This window comes from Mytilus edulis, unplaced genomic scaffold (genome assembly GCF_963676685.1).
Source record: "Mytilus edulis unplaced genomic scaffold, xbMytEdul2.2 SCAFFOLD_1796, whole genome shotgun sequence".
NCBI lineage: Eukaryota > Metazoa > Mollusca > Bivalvia > Mytilida > Mytilidae > Mytilus > Mytilus edulis.
Window position 1 is genome coordinate 1 of NW_027268339.1, and position 20235 is coordinate 20235.

Consider the following 20235-nt stretch of genomic DNA (forward strand, 5'->3'; position numbering starts at 1 on the left):
TGGAAAGATCCCATGTAGGTTTGACTACTGATATGATCTAGAGAATATGTTGAATAACGCCAAATCTGAAAATGCTATATAGTAGTCATAGGGAAAACGCGCTATGAACTACATTTCATGCAGGAGTATACCCATTTAATCTTTCAGAACATTAACTGTACAACTTTTGATCTTTTAATTCTCATAAAAATATTTTTGATCGATGAAAGTCAGATTTCCGGTATTGGTATGCTTGTATGATAAAGTTTTCATTTTATATCCTCAAAATTCTCTTACATATTGGAAATAATAATTTTATGCTGGTCTTAATTTTGATAAGAATTATTTCACATTAAGATACGTTTATAGCATTTGTTTTTGTTACTGTTTTCTTTAGGTGACATGTTTATGGCCTAATGAAGACCTTTGATGGTCTTAAATCTGTTGATCACTTTATCTTGGGTTAATTAGTGTTGTCACTACCGTTACCATTTTTCAGGGTCAATGTTTACTTTGCAATTTTTTTCAATGAAGACAATTTGTAACCTTCGTTTCTAAACCTTCAATTTTCTAATTATTTTTTTAGGAAAACTAAAATCCAGAATTTAAAAACCCACGAACATGTAAATATTTCTCAAACCAGGAAAAATTGATACCCAGGAATTAAAGTACTTTCACAGTATAAAAGTTTCAGATATTCCAAGGGCATTAAATTCTTTAAAAGAAGTTAATCTTTACTAATTTTAGAACTGCACAGACATTGCTATAACAAACCTACTGTCAGATTTGTACCTAGTGTCTTTTTGTTGTTAGGATGTACAAATACTCGTCCATGTCCACTTGTATTTTTATCCATCTGATGAGTTAAGCCTTTTTCAACTGATTTTTATAGTTCGTTCCTATATTGTACTGTTACTGTAAACAGGGAAATTTTCGCGGTAGTTTTATTTTCGCTATTTTCGCGGTAAGAAGTGAAACGCGAAAATAAAATGACCGCGAAAATATCAAGAAAACTCTTTTCATTACATTTACTTTTACAAATTGTGACTTGGATGGAGATTTGCCTCATTGGCACTCATACCACATCTTCTTATATCTACGTATATGAATAGAATATATATAGGACAACTGTTTACCACTAATTTCAAAGACGAGAAATATATAATTTAAATTATAACTGTATCTCTTAATGAAAAGCAATGTTAAAAGTCATGTCTTTAACTCAAATCAGTTATTTCATTGAAGCGAACATTACGGATATTGTTATGCAAACAACACTCATTACAAATATGTTAATGACACCTGTCAATCAAGGTGTCACCTCGTTGAATCTACCACAAAGATTGATCAGATCAAAAGAGCGATTAATTAGCATTAATCCTGACAGCTTTTTTTTTAATTCATTCCTAATTAGGTTTACTTTTCTATTATTGTGGATGTGTTTTTACAAGCATTAAAACATGCCAAACTTTTAATCTACTTTAACATAAATGAACCGAAAACAAAAGATTTTTGATTGATTTTATCATTTGATTTAAGATATATGTAAAGCTGTTCACTTTCCAAAACGTTTATGAAAATATTTATCTAGGCCACTAAGAAATCGCGAATTCAAAACGGCGCGAATTTGGTTCGTGTAGGTAAATCGCGAAATAAAGACGGCGCGAAAATTTCCCGGTTTACAGTATACCACTGTCCTAGGTTAAGGGGAGGTTGGGATCCCGCTAACATATTTAACACCGCCACATTCTGTATGAATGTGCCTGTTCTAAGTCAGGGGCCTGTAATTCAGTGGTTGTTGTTTGTTTATGTGTTACATATTTGTTTTTCCTTCAATTTATGTACATAAATTAGGTCGTTAGTTTTCTTGTTAGAATTGTTTTACATTGTCGTTTCAGTGCCTTTTATAGCTTACTATGCGGTATGGGCTTTGCTCATTGTTGAAGGCTGTACTGTGAACTATAGTTGTTAATTTCTGTGTTATTTTGGTCTCTTGTGAAGAGTTGTCTCATTGACAATCATACCACATCTTCTTTTTTTATCTTGATACAAATTATATTTAGATCTGGCAAGAATTATATCAAAGTGTGATCAATTACAAGACGCTTGGACTGAAGGACACCAGTTATTTCTATGTCCCCTGCACAGCTACAAATATCATAATTAGGCCCAGCAACTAATTAACAGAAAATGAAATGATAATGAGCAAATAGATTATGCAAATATACAGGTTTTATTTGTAAAAAAATACAAAATCATATAACAAAAGCTGGCATCAATTTTCTTGTACAGATAATGTTTATATTGCACATATGTCAAACACAACCATATGTCAACCATGTAGATAACATAAGTTCTACATAACAACATATGTCAACCATGTAGATAACATAAGTTCTACATAACAACATATGTCAACCATGTAGATAACATAAGTTCTACATAACAACATATGTCAACCATGTAGATAACATAAGTTCTACATAACAACATATGTCAACCATCTAGATAACATAAGTTCTACATAACAACATATGTCAACCATGTTTATAAGATGTTATTTTGAATCACAACCACATATGTTAACCTGGTGGATCAAAGTTGTGAAGGAACACTAAAGACTGGGGCTGTAATTTCTCTCTACACAATGGACATTCAGGCTGAAAATAAAGGAAAACAGATCTTTAGTTCATTAGAAAGTAGACATAATTTACATTAAATCATCAACAATGTTGAATCATATTGAAATACCTTTAGTTGCATTAAAAAACTGTTACAGTAATGAGAGAGTAATAAGTACATGTTGTTTCTTTTTCTTAAAATGCTATTGACGGTTTATTTATAATTATAGTTTTTTATGAAGAACAGGTGCTTAGGATAAATATATCATCTTAATATTGATAAATTGCCATTAAACAGAATATTGTATCTCCATAATACAATATATGTTTCTTTATGGTAGGAATACTTGCTGAAACCAAGCTTGAATGAGAATTATCTGGATTAGAACCTAAATCTTCATGAACTATGCCTAACAACAAACAAACAAACAAATCCATAAACAGACATTGGTTACTTTATTTAAAGGAGAAGAGGCCTTGTTGGTAGAGTGGTCTAAGTAGTTACTACAGTAATCACTAGCCAGTCAACCCTGAGGTTATGAGTTGGTGGTAGAGTGGTCTAAGTAGTTACTACAGTAATCACTAGCCAGTCAACACTAAGGTTATGAGTTGGTGGTAGAGTGGTCTAAGTAGTTACTACAGTAATCACTAGCCAGTCAACCCTGAGGTTATGAGTTGGTGGTAGAGTGGTCTAAGTAGTTACTACAGTAATCACTAGCCAGTCAACCCTGAGGTTATGAGTTGGTGGTAGAGTGGTCTAAGTAGTTACTACAGTAATCACTAGCCAGTCAACCCTGAGGTTATGAGTTGGTGGTAGAGTGGTCTAAGTAGTTACTACAGTAATCACTAGCCAGTCAACCCTGAGGTTATGAGTTGGTGGTAGAGTGGTCTAAGTAGTTACTACAGTAATCACTAGCCAGTCAACCCTGAGGTTATGAGTTGGTGGTAGAGTGGTCTAAGTAGTTACTACAGTAATCACTAGCCAGTCAACACTGAGGTTGTGAGTTGGTGGTAGAGTGGTCTAAGTAGTTACTACAGTAATCACTAGCCAGTCAACCCTGAGGTTATGAGTTGGTGGTAGAGTGGTCTAAGTAGTTACTACAGTAATCACTAGCCAGTCAACCCTGAGGTTATGAGTTGGTGGTAGAGTGGTCTAAGTAGTTACTACAGTAATCACTAGCCAGTCAACCCTGAGGTTATGAGTTGGTGGTAGAGTGGTCTAAGTAGTTACTACAGTAATCACTAGCAAGTCAACACTGAGGTTATGAGTTGGTGGTAGAGTGGTCTAAGTAGTTACTACAGTAATCACTAGCCAGTCAACACTGAGGTTGTGAGTTGTTGGTAGAGTGGTCTAAGTAGTTACTACAGTAATCACTAGCCAGTCAACCCTGAGGTTATGAGTTGGTGGTAGAGTGGTCTAAGTAGTTACTACAGTAATCACTAGCCAGTCAACCCTGAGGTTATGAGTTGGTGGTAGAGTAGTCTAAGTAGTTACTACAGTAATCACTAGCCAGTCAACCCTGAGGTTATGAGTTGGTGGTAGAGTAGTCTAAGTAGTTACTACAGTAATCACTAGCCAGTCAACCCTACTACAGTAATCACTAGCCAGTCAACCCTGAGGTTATGAGTTGGTGGTAGAGTAGTCTAAGTAGTTACTACAGTAATCACTAGCCAGTCAACCCTGAGGTTATGAGTTGGTGGTAGAGTAGTCTAAGTAGTTACTACAGTAATCACTAGCCAGTCAACCCTGAGGTTATGAGTTGGTGGTAGAGTGGTCTAAGTAGTTACTACAGTAATCACTAGCCAGTCAACCCTGAGGTTGTGAGTTGGTGGTAGAGTGGTCTAAGTAGTTACTACAGTAATCACTAGCCAGTCAACCCTGATGTTATGAGTTGGTGGTAGAGTGGTCTAAGTAGTTACTACAGTAATCACTAGCCAGTCAACCCTGAGGTTGTGAGTTGGTGGTAGAGTGGTCTAAGTAGTTACTACAGTAATCACTAGCCAGTCAACCCTGAGGTTATGAGTTGGTGGTAGAGTGGTCTAAGTAGTTACTACAGTAATCACTAGCCAGTCAACCCTGAGGTTATGAGTTGGTGGTAGAGTGGTCTAAGTAGTTACTACAGTAATCACTAGCCAGTCAACCCTGAGGTTGTGAGTTGGTGGTAGAGTGGTCTAAGTAGTTACTACAGTAATCACTAGCCAGTCAACCCTGAGGTTATGAGTTGGTGGTAGAGTGGTCTAAGTAGTTACTAAAGTAATCACTAGCCAGTCAACCCTGAGGTTATGAGTTGGTGGTAGAGTGGTCTAAGTAGTTACTACAGTAATCACTAGCCAGTCAACCCTGAGGTTATGAGTTGGTGGTAGAGTGGTCTAAGTAGTTACTACAGTAATCACTAGCCAGTCAACACTGAGGTTATGAGTTGGTGGTAGAGTGGTCTAAGTAGTTACTACAGTAATCACTAGCCAGTCAACCCTGAGGTTATGAGTTGGTGGTAGAGTAGTCTAAGTAGTTACTACAGTAATCACTAGCCAGTCAACCCTGAGGTTATGAGTTGGTGGTAGAGTGGTCTAAGTAGTTACTACAGTAATCACTAGCCAGTCAACCCTGAGGTTGTGAGTTGTTGGTAGAGTGGTCTAAGTAGTTACTACAGTAATCACTAGCCAGTCAACCCTGAGGTTATGAGTTGGTGGTAGAGTGGTCTAAGTAGTTACTACAGTAATCACTAGCCAGTCAACCCTGAGGTTATGAGTTGGTGGTAGAGTGGTCTAAGTAGTTACTACAGTAATCACTAGCCAGTCAACCCTGAGGTTATGAGTTGGTGGTAGAGTGGTCTAAGTAGTTACTACAGTAATCACTAGCCAGTCAACCCTGAGGTTATGAGTTGGTGGTAGAGTGGTCTAAGTAGTTACTACAGTAATCACTAGCCAGTCAACCCTGAGGTTATGAGTTGTTGGTAGAGTGGTCTAAGTAGTTACTACAGTAATCACTAGCCAGTCAACACTGAGGTTATGAGTTGGTGGTAGAGTGGTCTAAGTAGTTACTACAGTAATCACTAGCCAGTCAACCCTGAGGTTATGAGTTGGTGGTAGAGTAGTCTAAGTAGTTACTACAGTAATCACTAGCCAGTCAACCCTGAGGTTATGAGTTGGTGGTAGAGTGGTCTAAGTAGTTACTACAGTAATCACTAGCCAGTCAACCCTGAGGTTGTGAGTTGTTGGTAGAGTGGTCTAAGTAGTTACTACAGTAATCACTAGCCAGTCAACCCTGAGGTTATGAGTTGGTGGTAGAGTGGTCTAAGTAGTTACTACAGTAATCACTAGCCAGTCAACCCTGAGGTTATGAGTTGGTGGTAGAGTGGTCTAAGTAGTTACTACAGTAATCACTAGCCAGTCAACCCTGAGGTTATGAGTTGGTGGTAGAGTGGTCTAAGTAGTTACTACAGTAATCACTAGCCAGTCAACCCTGAGGTTATGAGTTGGTGGTAGAGTGGTCTAAGTAGTTACTACAGTAATCACTAGCCAGTCAACCCTGAGGTTATGAGTTGGTGGTAGAGTGGTCTAAGTAGTTACTACAGTAATCACTAGCCAGTCAACACTGAGGTTGTGAGTTGGTGGTAGAGTGGTCTAAGTAGTTACTACAGTAATCACTAGCCAGTCAACCCTGAGGTTATGAGTTGGTGGTAGAGTGGTCTAAGTAGTTACTACAGTAATCACTAGCCAGTCAACCCTGAGGTTATGAGTTGGTGGTAGAGTGGTCTAAATAGTTACTACAGTAATCACTAGCCAGTCAACCCTGAGGTTATGAGTTGGTGGTAGAGTGGTCTAAGTAGTTACTACAGTAATCACTAGCCAGTCAACCCTGAGGTTATGAGTTGGTGGTAGAGTGGTCTAAGTAGTTACTACAGTAATCACTAGCCAGTCAACACTGAGGTTGTGAGTTGGTGGTAGAGTGGTCTAAGTAGTTACTACAGTAATCACTAGCCAGTCAACCCTGAGGTTATGAGTTGGTGGTAGAGTGGTCTAAGTAGTTACTACAGTAATCACTAGCCAGTCAACCCTGAGGTTGTGAGTTGGTGGTAGAGTGGTCTAAGTAGTTACTACAGTAATCACTAGCCAGTCAACCCTGAGGTTATGAGTTGGTGGTAGAGTGGTCTAAGTAGTTACTACAGTAATCACTAGCCAGTCAACACTGAGGTTGTTAGTTGGTGGTAGAGTGGTCTAAGTAGTTACTACAGTAATCACTAGCAAGTCAACACTGAGGTTGTGAGTTGGTGGTAGAGTGGTCTAAGTAGTTACTACAGTAATCACTAGCCAGTCAACACTGAGGTTGTGAGTTGGTGGTAGAGTGGTCTAAGTAGTTACTACAGTAATCACTAGCCAGTCAACCCTGAGGTTATGAGTTGGTGGTAGAGTGGTCTAAGTAGTTACTACTGTAATCACTAGCCAGTCAACCCTGAGGTTATGAGTTGGTGGTAGAGTGGTCTAAGTAGTTACTACAGTAATCACTAGCCAGTCAACCCTGAGGTTATGAGTTGGTGGTAGAGTGGTCTAAGTAGTTACTACAGTAATCACTAGCCAGTCAACACTGAGGTTGTGAGTTGGTGGTAGAGTGGTCTAAGTAGTTACTACAGTAATCACTAGCCAGTCAACCCTGAGGTTATGAGTTGGTGGTAGAGTGGTCTAAGTAGTTACTACAGTAATCACTAGCCAGTCAACCCTGAGGTTATGAGTTGGTGGTAGAGTGGTCTAAGTAGTTACTACAGTAATCACTAGCCAGTCAACCCTGAGGTTATGAGTTGGTGGTAGAGTGGTCTAAGTAATTACTACAGTAATCACTAGCCAGTCAACCCTGAGGTTATGAGTTGGTGGTAGAGTGGTCTAAGTAGTTACTACAGTAATCACTAGCCAGTCAACACTGAGGTTGTGAGTTGGTGGTAGAGTGGTCTAAGTAGTTACTACAGTAATCACTAGCCAGTCAACCCTGAGGTTATGAGTTGGTGGTAGAGTGGTCTAAGTAGTTACTACAGTAATCACTAGCCAGTCAACCCTGAGGTTATGAGTTGGTGGTAGAGTGGTCTAAGTAGTTACTACAGTAATCACTAGCCAGTCAACCCTGAGGTTATGAGTTGGTGGTAGAGTAGTCTAAGTAGTTACTACAGTAATCACTAGCCAGTCAACACTGAGGTTGTGAGTTGGTGGTAGAGTGGTCTAAGTAGTTACTACAGTAATCACTAGCCAGTCAACACTGAGGTTATGAGTTGGTGGTAGAGTGGTCTAAGTAGTTACTACAGTAATCACTAGCCAGTCAACCCTGAGGTTATGAGTTGGTGGTAGAGTAGTCTAAGTAGTTACTACAGTAATCACTAGCCAGTCAACACTGAGGTTATGAGTTGGTGGTAGAGTGGTCTAAGTAGTTACTACAGTAATCACTAGCCAGTCAACACTGAGGTTGTGAGTTGGTGGTAGAGTGGTCTAAGTAGTTAATACAGTAATCACTAGCCAGTCAACCCTGAGGTTATGAGTTGGTGGTAGAGTGGTCTAAGTAGTTACTACAGTAATCACTAGCCAGTCAACCCTGAGGTTGTGAGTTGGTGGTAGAGTGGTCTAAGTAGTTACTACTGTTATCACTAGCCAGTCAACCCTGAGGTTATGAGTTGGTGGTAGAGTGGTCTAAGTAGTTACTACAGTAATCACTAGCCAGTCAACCCTGAGGTTATGAGTTGGTGGTAGAGTGGTCTAAGTAGTTACTACAGTAATCACTAGCCAGTCAACACTGAGGTTGTGAGTTGGTGGTAGAGTGGTCTAAGTAGTTACTACAGTAATCACTAGCCAGTCAACACTGAGGTTGTGAGTTGTTGGTAGAGTGGTCTAAGTAGTTACTACAGTAATCACTAGCCAGTCAACACTGAGGTTGTGAGTTGGTGGTAGAGTGGTCTAAGTAGTTACTACAGTAATCACTAGCCAGTCAACACTGAGGTTGTGAGTTGGTGGTAGAGTGGTCTAAGTAGTTACTACTGTAATCACTAGCCAGTCAACACTGAGGTTGTGAGTTGTTGGTAGAGTGGTCTAAGTAGTTACTACAGTAATCACTAGCCAGTCAACACTGAGGTTGTGAGTTGGTGGTAGAGTGGTCTAAGTAGTTACTACAGTAATCACTAGCCAGTCAACCCTGAGGTTATGAGTTGGTGGTAGAGTGGTCTAAGTAGTTACTACAGTAATCACTAGCCAGTCAACCCTGAGGTTATGAGTTGGTGGTAGAGTGGTCTAAGTAGTTACTACAGTAATCACTAGCCAGTCAACCCTGAGGTTATGAGTTGGTGGTAGAGTGGTCTAAGTAGTTACTACAGTAATCACTAGCCAGTCAACCCTGAGGTTATGAGTTGGTGGTAGAGTGGTCTAAGTAGTTACTACAGTAATCACTAGCCATTCAACCCTGAGGTTGTGAGTTGTTGGTAGAGTGGTCTAAGTAGTTACTACAGTAATCACTAGCCAGTCAACCCTGAGGTTATGAGTTGGTGGTAGAGTAGTCTAAGTAGTTACTACAGTAATCACTAGCCAGTCAACCCTGAGGTTATGAGTTGGTGGTAGAGTGGTCTAAGTAGTTACTACAGTAATCACTAGCCAGTCAACACTGAGGTTATGAGTTGGTGGTAGAGTGGTCTAAGTAGTTACTACAGTAATCACTAGCCAGTCAACCCTGAGGTTATGAGTTGGTGGTAGAGTGGTCTAAGTAGTTACTACAGTAATCACTAGCCAGTCAACCCTGAGGTTATGAGTTGGTGGTAGAGTGGTCTAAGTAGTAACTACAGTAATCACTAGCCAGTCAACACTGAGGTTATGAGTTGGTGGTAGAGTGGTCTAAGTAGTTACTACAGTAATCACTAGCCAGTCAACCCTGAGGTTATGAGTTGGTGGTAGAGTGGTCTAAGTAGTTACTACAGTAATCACTAGCCAGTCAACCCTGAGGTTATGAGTTGGTGGTAGAGTGGTCTAAGTAGTTACTACAGTAATCACTAGCCAGTCAACCCTGAGGTTATGAGTTGGTGGTAGAGTGGTCTAAGTAGTTACTACAGTAATCACTAGCCAGTCAACCCTGAGGTTATGAGTTGGTGGTAGAGTGGTCTAAGTAGTTACTACAGTAATCACTAGCCAGTCAACCCTGAGGTTATGAGTTGGTGGTAGAGTGGTCTAAGTAGTTACTACAGTAATCACTAGCCAGTCAACCCTGAGGTTATGAGTTGGTGGTAGAGTGGTCTAAGTAGTTACTACAGTAATCACTAGCCAGTCAACCCTGAGGTTGTGAGTTGGTGGTAGAGTGGTCTAAGTAGTTACTACAGTAATCACTAGCCAGTCAACACTGAGGTTGTGAGTTGGTGGTAGAGTGGTCTAAGTAGTTACTACAGTAATCACTAGCCAGTCAACCCTGAGGTTATGAGTTGGTGGTAGAGTGGTCTAAGTAGTTACTACAGTAATCACTAGCCAGTCAACCCTGAGGTTATGAGTTGGTGGTAGAGTGGTCTAAGTAGTTACTACAGTAATCACTAGCCAGTCAACCCTGAGGTTATGAGTTGGTGGTAGAGTGGTCTAAGTAGTTACTACAGTAATCACTAGCCAGTCAACCCTGAGGTTATGAGTTGGTGGTAGAGTGGTCTAAGTAGTTACTACAGTAATCACTAGCCAGTCAACCCTGAGGTTATGAGTTGGTGGTAGAGTGGTCTAAGTAGTTACTACAGTAATCACTAGCCAGTCAACCCTGAGGTTATGAGTTGGTGGTAGAGTGGTCTAAGTAGTTACTACAGTAATCACTAGCCAGTCAACCCTGAGGTTATGAGTTGGTGGTAGAGTGGTCTAAGTAGTTACTAAAGTAATCACTAGCCAGTCAACCCTGAGGTTATGAGTTGGTGGTAGAGTGGTCTAAGTAGTTACTACAGTAATCACTAGCCAGTCAACCCTGAGGTTATGAGTTGTTGGTAGAGTGGTCTAAGTAGTTACTACAGTAATCACTAGCCAGTCAACCCTGAGGTTATGAGTTGTTGGTAGAGTGGTCTAAGTAGTTACTACAGTAATCACTAGCCAGTCAACCCTGAGGTTATGAGTTGGTGGTAGAGTGGTCTAAGTAGTTACTACAGTAATCACTAGCCAGTCAACCCTGAGGTTATGAGTTGGTGGTAGAGTGGTCTAAGTAGTTACTACAGTAATCACTAGCCAGTCAACCCTGAGGTTATGAGTTGGTGGTAGAGTGGTCTAAGTAGTTACTACAGTAATCACTAGCCAGTCAACCCTGAGGTTATGAGTTGGTGGTAGAGTGGTCTAAGTAGTTACTACAGTAATCACTAGCCAGTCAACCCTGAGGTTATGAGTTGGTGGTAGAGTAGTCTAAGTAGTTACTACAGTAATCACTAGCCAGTCAACCCTGAGGTTATGAGTTGGTGGTAGAGTGGTCTAAGTAGTTACTACAGTAATCACTAGCCAGTCAACCCTGAGGTTATGAGTTGGTGGTAGAGTGGTCTAAGTAGTTACTACAGTAATCACTAGCCAGTCAACCCTGAGGTTGTGAGTTGGTGGTAGAGTGGTCTAAGTAGTTACTACAGTAATCACTAGCCAGTCAACACTGAGGTTGTGAGTTGGTGGTAGAGTGGTCTAAGTAGTTACTACAGTAATCACTAGCCAGTCAACACTGAGGTTGTGAGTTGGTGGTAGAGTGGTCTAAGTAGTTACTACAGTAATCACTAGCCAGTCAACACTAAGGTTATGAGTTGGTGGTAGAGTAGTCTAAGTAGTTACTACAGTAATCACTAGCCAGTCAACCCTGAGGTTATGAGTTGGTGGTAGAGTGGTCTAAGTAGTTACTACAGTAATCACTAGCCAGTCAACCCTGAGGTTATGAGTTGGTGGTAGAGTGGTCTAAGTAGTTACTACAGTAATCACTAGCCAGTCAACCCTGAGGTTATGAGTTGGTGGTAGAGTGGTCTAAGTAGTTACTACAGTAATCACTAGCCAGTCAACCCTGAGGTTATGAGTTGGTGGTAGAGTGGTCTAAGTAGTTACTACAGTAATCACTAGCCAGTCAACCCTGAGGTTATGAGTTGGTGGTAGAGTGGTCTAAGTAGTTACTACAGTAATCACTAGCCAGTCAACCCTGAGGTTATGAGTTGGTGGTAGAGTGGTCTAAGTAGTTACTACAGTAATCACTAGCCAGTCAACCCTGAGGTTATGAGTTGGTGGTAGAGTGGTCTAAGTAGTTACTACAGTAATCACTAGCCAGTCAACACTGAGGTTGTGAGTTGGTGGTAGAGTGGTCTAAGTAGTTACTACAGTAATCACTAGCCAGTCAACACTGAGGTTGTGAGTTGGTGGTAGAGTGGTCTAAGTAGTTACTACAGTAATCACTAGCCAGTCAACACTAAGGTTATGAGTTGGTGGTAGAGTAGTCTAAGTAGTTACTACAGTAATCACTAGCCAGTCAACCCTGAGGTTATGAGTTGGTGGTAGAGTGGTCTAAGTAGTTACTACTGTAATCACTAGCCAGTCAACCCTGAGGTTATGAGTTGGTGGTAGAGTGGTCTAAGTAGTTACTACTGTAATCACTAGCCAGTCAACACTGAGGTTGTGAGTTGGTGGTAGAGTGGTCTAAGTAGTTACTACTGTAATCACTAGCCAGTCAACCCTGAGGTTATGAGTTGGTGGTAGAGTAGTCTAAGTAGTTACTACAGTAATCACTAGCCAGTCAACACTGAGGTTGTGAGTTGGTGGTAGAGTAGTCTAAGTAGTTACTACAGTAATCACTAGCCAGTCAACACTGAGGTTGTGAGTTGGTGGTAGAGTGGTCTAAGTAGTTACTACAGTAATCACTAGCCAGTCAACACTGAGGTTGTGAGTTGGTGGTAGAGTGGTCTAAGTAGTTACTACAGTAATCACTAGCCAGTCAACCCCGAGGTTATGAGTTGGTGGTAGAGTGGTCTAAGTAGTTACTACAGTAATCACTAGCCAGTCAACACTGAGGTTGTGAGTTGGTGGTAGAGTGGTCTAAGTAGTTACTACAGTAATCACTAGCCAGTCAACACTAAGGTTATGAGTTGTTGGTAGAGTGGTCTAAGTAGTTACTACAGTAATCACTAGCCAGTCAACCTGAGGTTATGAGTTGTTGGTAGAGTGGTCTAAGTAGTTACTACAGTAATCACTAGCCAGTCAACACTGAGGTTATGAGTTGGTGGTAGAGTGGTCTAAGTAGTTACTACAGTAATCACTAGCCAGTCAACCCTGAGGTTATGAGTTGGTGGTAGAGTGGTCTAAGTAGTTACTACAGTAATCACTAGCCAGTCAACCCTGAGGTTATGAGTTGGTGGTAGAGTAGTCTAAGTAGTTACTACTGTAATCACTAGCCAGTCAACCCTGAGGTTATGAGTTGGTGGTAGAGTGGTCTAAGTAGTTACTACAGTAATCACTAGCCAGTCAACCCTGAGGTTATGAGTTGGTGGTAGAGTGGTCTAAGTAGTTACTACAGTAATCACTAGCCAGTCAACCTGAGGTTATGAGTTGGTGGTAGAGTGGTCTAAGTAGTTACTACAGTAATCACTAGCCAGTCAACCCTGAGGTTATGAGTTGGTGGTAGAGTGGTCTAAGTAGTTACTACAGTAATCACTAGCCAGTCAACACTGAGGTTATGAGTTGGTGGTAGAGTGGTCTAAGTAGTTACTACAGTAATCACTAGCAAGTCAACACTGAGGTTATGAGTTGGTGGTAGAGTGGTCTAAGTAGTTACTACAGTAATCACTAGCCAGTCAACCCTGAGGTTATGAGTTGGTGGTAGAGTGGTCTAAGTAGTTACTACAGTAATCACTAGCCAGTCAACCCTGAGGTTATGAGTTGGTGGTAGAGTGGTCTAAGTAGTTACTACAGTAATCACTAGCCAGTCAACACTGAGGTTATGAGTTGGTGGTAGAGTGGTCTAAGTAGTTACTACAGTAATCACTAGCCAGTCAACCCTGAGGTTATGAGTTGGTGGTAGAGTGGTCTAAGTAGTTACTACAGTAATCACTAGCCAGTCAACACTGAGGTTATGAGTTGGTGGTAGAGTGGTCTAAGTAGTTACTACAGTAATCACTAGCAAGTCAACACTGAGGTTATGAGTTGGTGGTAGAGTGGTCTAAGTAGTTACTACAGTAATCACTAGCCAGTCAACCCTGAGGTTATGAGTTGGTGGTAGAGTGGTCTAAGTAGTTACTACTGTAATCACTAGCCAGTCAACCCTGAGGTTATGAGTTGGTGGTAGAGTGGTCTAAGTAGTTACTACTGTAATCACTAGCCAGTCAACCCTGAGGTTATGAGTTGGTGGTAGAGTGGTCTAAGTAGTTACTACAGTAATCACTAGCCAGTCAACCCTGAGGTTATGAGTTGTTGGTAGAGTGGTCTAAGTAGTTACTACTGTAATCACTAGCCAGTCAACCCTGAGGTTATGAGTTGGTGGTAGAGTGGTCTAAGTAGTTACTACAGTAATCACTAGCCAGTCAACACTGAGGTTGTGAGTTGGTGGTAGAGTGGTCTAAGTAGTTACTACAGTAATCACTAGCCAGTCAACACTGAGGTTGTGAGTTGGTGGTAGAGTGGTCTAAGTAGTTACTACTGTAATCACTAGCCAGTCAACACTGAGGTTATGAGTTGGTGGTAGAGTGGTCTAAGTAGTTACTACAGTAATCACTAGCCAGTCAACACTGAGGTTGTGAGTTGGTGGTAGAGTGGTCTAAGTAGTTACTACAGTAATCACTAGCCAGTCAACCCTGAGGTTGTGAGTTGGTGGTAGAGTGGTCTAAGTAGTTACTACAGTAATCACTAGCCAGTCAACACTGAGGTTATGAGTTGGTGGTAGAGTAGTCTAAGTAGTTACTACAGTAATCACTAGCCAGTCAACACTGAGGTTATGAGTTGGTGGTAGAGTGGTCTAAGTAGTTACTACTGTAATCACTAGCCAGTCAACCCTGAGGTTATGAGTTGGTGGTAGAGTGGTCTAAGTAGTTACTACAGTAATCACTAGCCAGTCAACCCTGAGGTTATGAGTTGGTGGTAGAGTGGTCTAAGTAGTTACTACAGTAATCACTAGCCAGTCAACCCTGAGGTTATGAGTTGGTGGTAGAGTAGTCTAAGTAGTTACTACAGTAATCACTAGCCAGTCAACCCTGAGGTTGTGAGTTGGTGGTAGAGTGGTCTAAGTAGTTACTACAGTAATCACTAGCCAGTCAACACTGAGGTTATGAGTTGGTGGTAGAGTGGTCTAAGTAGTTACTACAGTAATCACTAGCCAGTCAACACTGAGGTTGTGAGTTGGTGGTAGAGTGGTCTAAGTAGTTACTACAGTAATCACTAGCAAGTCAACACTGAGGTTATGAGTTGGTGGTAGAGTGGTCTAAGTAGTTACTACAGTAATCACTAGCCAGTCAACCCTGAGGTTGTGAGTTGGTGGTAGAGTGGTCTAAGTAGTTACTACAGTAATCACTAGCCAGTCAACCCTGAGGTTATGAGTTGGTGGTAGAGTGGTCTAAGTAGTTACTACAGTAATCACTAGCCAGTCAACACTGAGGTTGTGAGTTGGTGGTAGAGTGGTCTAAGTAGTTACTACTGTAATCACTAGCCAGTCAACCCTGAGGTTATGAGTTGGTGGTAGAGTAGTCTAAGTAGTTACTACAGTAATCACTAGCCAGTCAACACTGAGGTTATGAGTTGCAGGTGCACTGTACTCCAAACTTAATTGACTAGGATTGTCAGTTTTCTATTTGAAGGTCAGTGGTTTTCTCTGGGCACTCCAACTTCCTCCACCAATAAAAACTGGCCACCACCAAAACGCCCAAAAACGATGCTTAAAGGCGGCATTAAAAAAACAAAAATCAAAATTATAAAAATAAGATTATGTAGTATGATTGCCAATGACCAGCAACATAAAACTAAGCAACTTTGAGTTTTCTTATTTCTGCCTCCCTTCTTGCTCGTCTCCTTTCTAAGCCATCCATAGGTAATTATAACATATCCATTTGTCACTGTTCTTTGTGTTTAAAGTAAACCAATAGTTTGTTTCAATTCTCTGAATCTTTACCATATTTGGTATTTGGTTTGAGAACTTTCAATTGAGTAAATTATCTATTAATTGTATTTGAGACCTTGCAAACCAATATTCTAAAATGATTGAAATCTTCAATTGAATTGTTACAATAGCCAACACCCTTCAATTTTTGACCAATTTAGCATTTTTCACCAATTATAACTTCAAAATTGCGATAGAATGACAGAACTTGTAACTGGAGCCTCTTTAAAACTCATCCCTAAGACCTCCAATGTTTTAATAAGTTATATTTAGAACACATACCTTATTTTGACACCATTCATGTATACAGTTCCAACAGAACAGGTGACCACATGATGTTGATGTTGTACTCTGCCTTTTCTCTAGACATAAAGCACATTTCAGAACTGGATTGGACACTTCACTGAAAATAACAAACATGTTAAAAATGTAAATTAAGACACCAAGTAAAGAACTGTAAGGTTGGTTTTTACTTAAGTTTCTTTGGATTTAGACAATTTTTTAATTTTCAGCTTTCAAGATATTTGGTGTCTGTTATGAAGGCCATTTCCAGAAACAGATGACTAACACTAAGAAATTTTTCTTAACAGATAATTTCAATACTTATGCAACAGTATAAAATAAAGACATGTGAAAAAATTGCAAATAGAACAATGCACTTTTAGGGGGGAAAATATGGTTAGGATGGCATGAATTCTATATCAGCAGTTCAAAACTCAAAGGTTGGTTTTAGAAACTCCCAATGATGTAATGGTAGGGTATTGTTGAATATTCTTATAATTTAGGAGTCTGTTATACTGTAATGTAATGATAGCATGGCTTAGAGTGATCTTGGCTGAACAAAATCTTACAAACCATTCTTCTGTGTACCTATTAGTATTGTGGTGATTAAGAACAGAGGTTCCTTTGTTACAAAAAGTACCAATTACCTATCATCCAGCTCAGGAGTTGTCTCCCTTCTTAAACTTTTAACAATTTTATCTTTGTTAATATAAGCATTGTAGGCCTGGATTCCTATACTGCCGACCAGTTGAGCAAATGACAAAACTCCTAAGATTTTAAAGCTTTGAGTGAGGACATTAGGTCCTGTCTGCTGTTTATCAAGACTGTATTTCACCTGTAATAGAGAGAGATTTAGTTAAAATGTGTCTACTGGATAAGTTCTGTAGTAAAAATGTGTCTGCTTTGGAAGAGATATGTATTAATCTACAAGATTTTATCTTTTACTTCTTAATGACAACTTTTTGAAATCCTTAAAATCAGATGATCATACCACAGGGAGTCATTAGCCCTGTGTAGTATCTGACACTTAACCATGTTAACACGCTTCATTTCCATTACGCAATACCATATATACAGGACTGAAAGTTATTCAGTACAAAAATAAATAGAAATATAATCAAATTTGATCTTTAAAAGAAGCAAATATAGGATGAAAAGAAGGTAAGAATTTATATAGATAATATTTACATAGTTGACACCAGCAAATCTTTTGGCTATGTGATAAAACACTCCTGGAAGTAAAACAAAGCCAGGTGACATCGATGGAGAAAGGTAACAGTCTGTCTTATAACTGGTACACATTTTAGTAGAAAATGTTTAGTTTCAGCTGGTATTTCATCATGGCGAACTGGTGATTTCAACCATTTCTCAAACCAGTCTATCACTTTATGTAGGGTTGTATGGTGTTAAAACATGAATCAGGATCAGAAAAATTCTTCTCTAAATAAAAATAAAGAATGTATTACATTATAAAGATATATATAACAAGAATGTGTCCCAAGTAAACGGATGCCCCATCCGCACTATCATTTTCTATGTTCAGTGGACCGTGAAAATAGGATAAAAATCTCTAATTTGGCATTAGAATTAGAAAGATTATATCATAGGCAACATGTTTGCTAAGTTTCAAGTTGATCGGACTTCAACTTCATCAAAAACTACCTAGACCAAAAATTTTAACCAAATTTTTAACCAAAACTTTAACCTGAAATGGGACAGACGGACGGACGAACAGAGGAATGAACAGACGGATGCACAGACCAGAAAACATAATGCCCATAAATGGGCATAAAAACATCAAAACCTAAACTGATCTTCTTAGGTAACCCAGTTTGCTTATTGTGTTAATCTGATGCATTAAAAACTTTCACAAAATAAATGTTTGATGTTTCATCTTTATATTTGATTGGATATATTTTATCTCATTTTACAGACCTTTAATTATTATTACATAGAAACTTAAGACCTGGATCTATTTAACTACACCTTCTTTTTTTCTATTAGAATACTACTACACCAGAGATAATTCATTGTAAAGAATGATTGATGTATGCAAGAAACAGAACAATATTATGAGGACAATTTATAGAATATGTATATATTGCCAGTAACGACAGCTGTATACTAAAAACTTACAAATCTTGATGGTAAAGCTCTTAAAGTGTTGTCAACTTGTATAATGTTAACATATTCTTCTCCAATTGTCTGAAACCCTACAAAACAGCAGAGACATGTTTCACAATAAACAAGGAAGAGCCTGAATTCTCAAACAATCAGGCTGTCTGGACCATGTTTTTCATGGTTTAACAAGTCAGGAACCTTGTCAGTTTTTGTTTATTATCATGTCTTGTCATCTGGATGTCTTATGTTCAATTCTGCTAACTTTATATTTCCTTTTATTCATATTGATGGAAGATCTTTGATAGTGTGTAGTCCTAATCAATTTATTCACTATTTTTTTTCTCAACTCTTAATGATTTAGAGCTTGATGTAGAAATCTGCTCATTGTTGAACATTGTATGTTGACTGCTTTGTGGCAGCTCATATTTCAAGTTTTCTTAATGTAAAATATTAAACTTAACAGTAAATTCAAGTCTGGACCACGTGTTATTCATGCTTATTTGTGTTTTTGTCTGATGTGGTCTGTTGTACTGTGAGATATTTTTTGAAGATTCTTTGTATAAAGTTTTCTTATGTAAAATAACAAAGTTAACATTAAATTTATAAAAATAATTACATAGCAACTTTAACATATAACATCAGCATGATGAATGACAAACATTATCGGTTAACAAAAGAGGTTTCTTATACAATATTCAGCCAAAAAAATTACATTAGTTTTAAGTTACCTGCAAAAGTTGTAAGGGTAAAGTAACCAAGATCTGCAAACAAATCAAGTTCTTTCCGCCATTTAATCCAATTTCTTGGTCCTAGAAGATATAAAAAAGTATGCAACCAAAACTCTAGACAGCCAAACAACATTATCATATCAAAGGCTGAAATGTCTAACTTGAAATCAAAACATAACCTTTGTATATAGATATAAGAGGATGTACTTTGAATAAATAAATCTGTTATCAATAGTCCATTTGCCAATTACCGATTTGATTCTGTTATTACACACTTTTTAAACGAATTACCTCCCTTTGTCACTTGTAGACTGGTTCTATACCGGACAAAATTGGCTGTTGCCAATGCAAAGTATGATGAATTGAAAGTGATGTATCGGCGGTTTAACTAACTTTTCATGAAAAATAATTTCTGATGTCAAAAGTATTTAAGCTGAACAACAGATTAATTTAAATAAAAGATTTTAAAACCTTAAAGATTACTCACATTACGCACAGTTAAATTTACTCTTTCTGCTAGCTAGCATTGTAAATAAAATTTGATGTCCCTCAAAAGGGAGACTACTTAAATAGGGATCTCTAAATACAGGGTCAATAACGGTAATCAGAGGCGGATTTAGGGGGGCCCACCCCTTTTTGGGAAAAATTTGGTTGCTTATATAGGGAATCACTGAATCTGACTGGAGCAGGCCCCCTCTTAGGTCAGTCAGTGGGCCCCCACTTATGAAAATTTCTGGATCTGCCACTGGTAATTGGCAAATGGACTATTCAACTTGACAAATTATTTCAAATAGCTTACATTTCTAAATGATATTAAGAACATTTTTTTTATAAAACATATATTGATGGAATTTGCAGAGACAGTAGTTTCAGGTAAACTTCCATTTGACTACTGACATGACTGATTACAATGACAAAGTACATAGTGGTACTAAATATAGCAAAACATCAACTTTATAAACATGATAAAACAGCAAATAATAAACTGAAATCAATTGACTTTTACTAAACAATTTAATAGTATTTTAAACTTTTTTGATACTATTAATTTGTCTTCCTGTTGTAACTTGTTTTTCCCTTGTTGCTAATTTATTTCTTCTTGTTGCTACTTATGCTAATTAGTGAGACCAACAGGTACATGTACTTTTATATTAAATTTAAATCAACATTAGTCTGATCGCGGATCCAGCTTATTGTTTTGTTAGATTCCTGTATCCTGCTTATCATATCGTAATGATAATGCTTGTAATTTCATGTGTCCCGCTTAACTTGGTTTCCCATTTTCATTCTGAATAATTTGACTTTCGTGCACACATGCAATAAAAACCCTAGCCATTCAGGTATTAGCTTCAAAAGACCCCAATGAAACCAATTTCCACCAGGGTAGGAATGCACCTCACTGTCAGTCGTTATTTTTGGCTCCCGTTAGTGT

At 38.9% G+C, this 20235-nt stretch overlaps 1 pseudogene; it reads right to left on the reverse strand.

Moving 5' to 3' along the window:
• Positions 1-2193: 2193 nt before the first annotated feature.
• Positions 2194-19330, reverse strand: LOC139507324 (peroxisome assembly protein 10-B-like; annotated as a pseudogene).
• Positions 19331-20235: the final 905 nt, after the last annotated feature.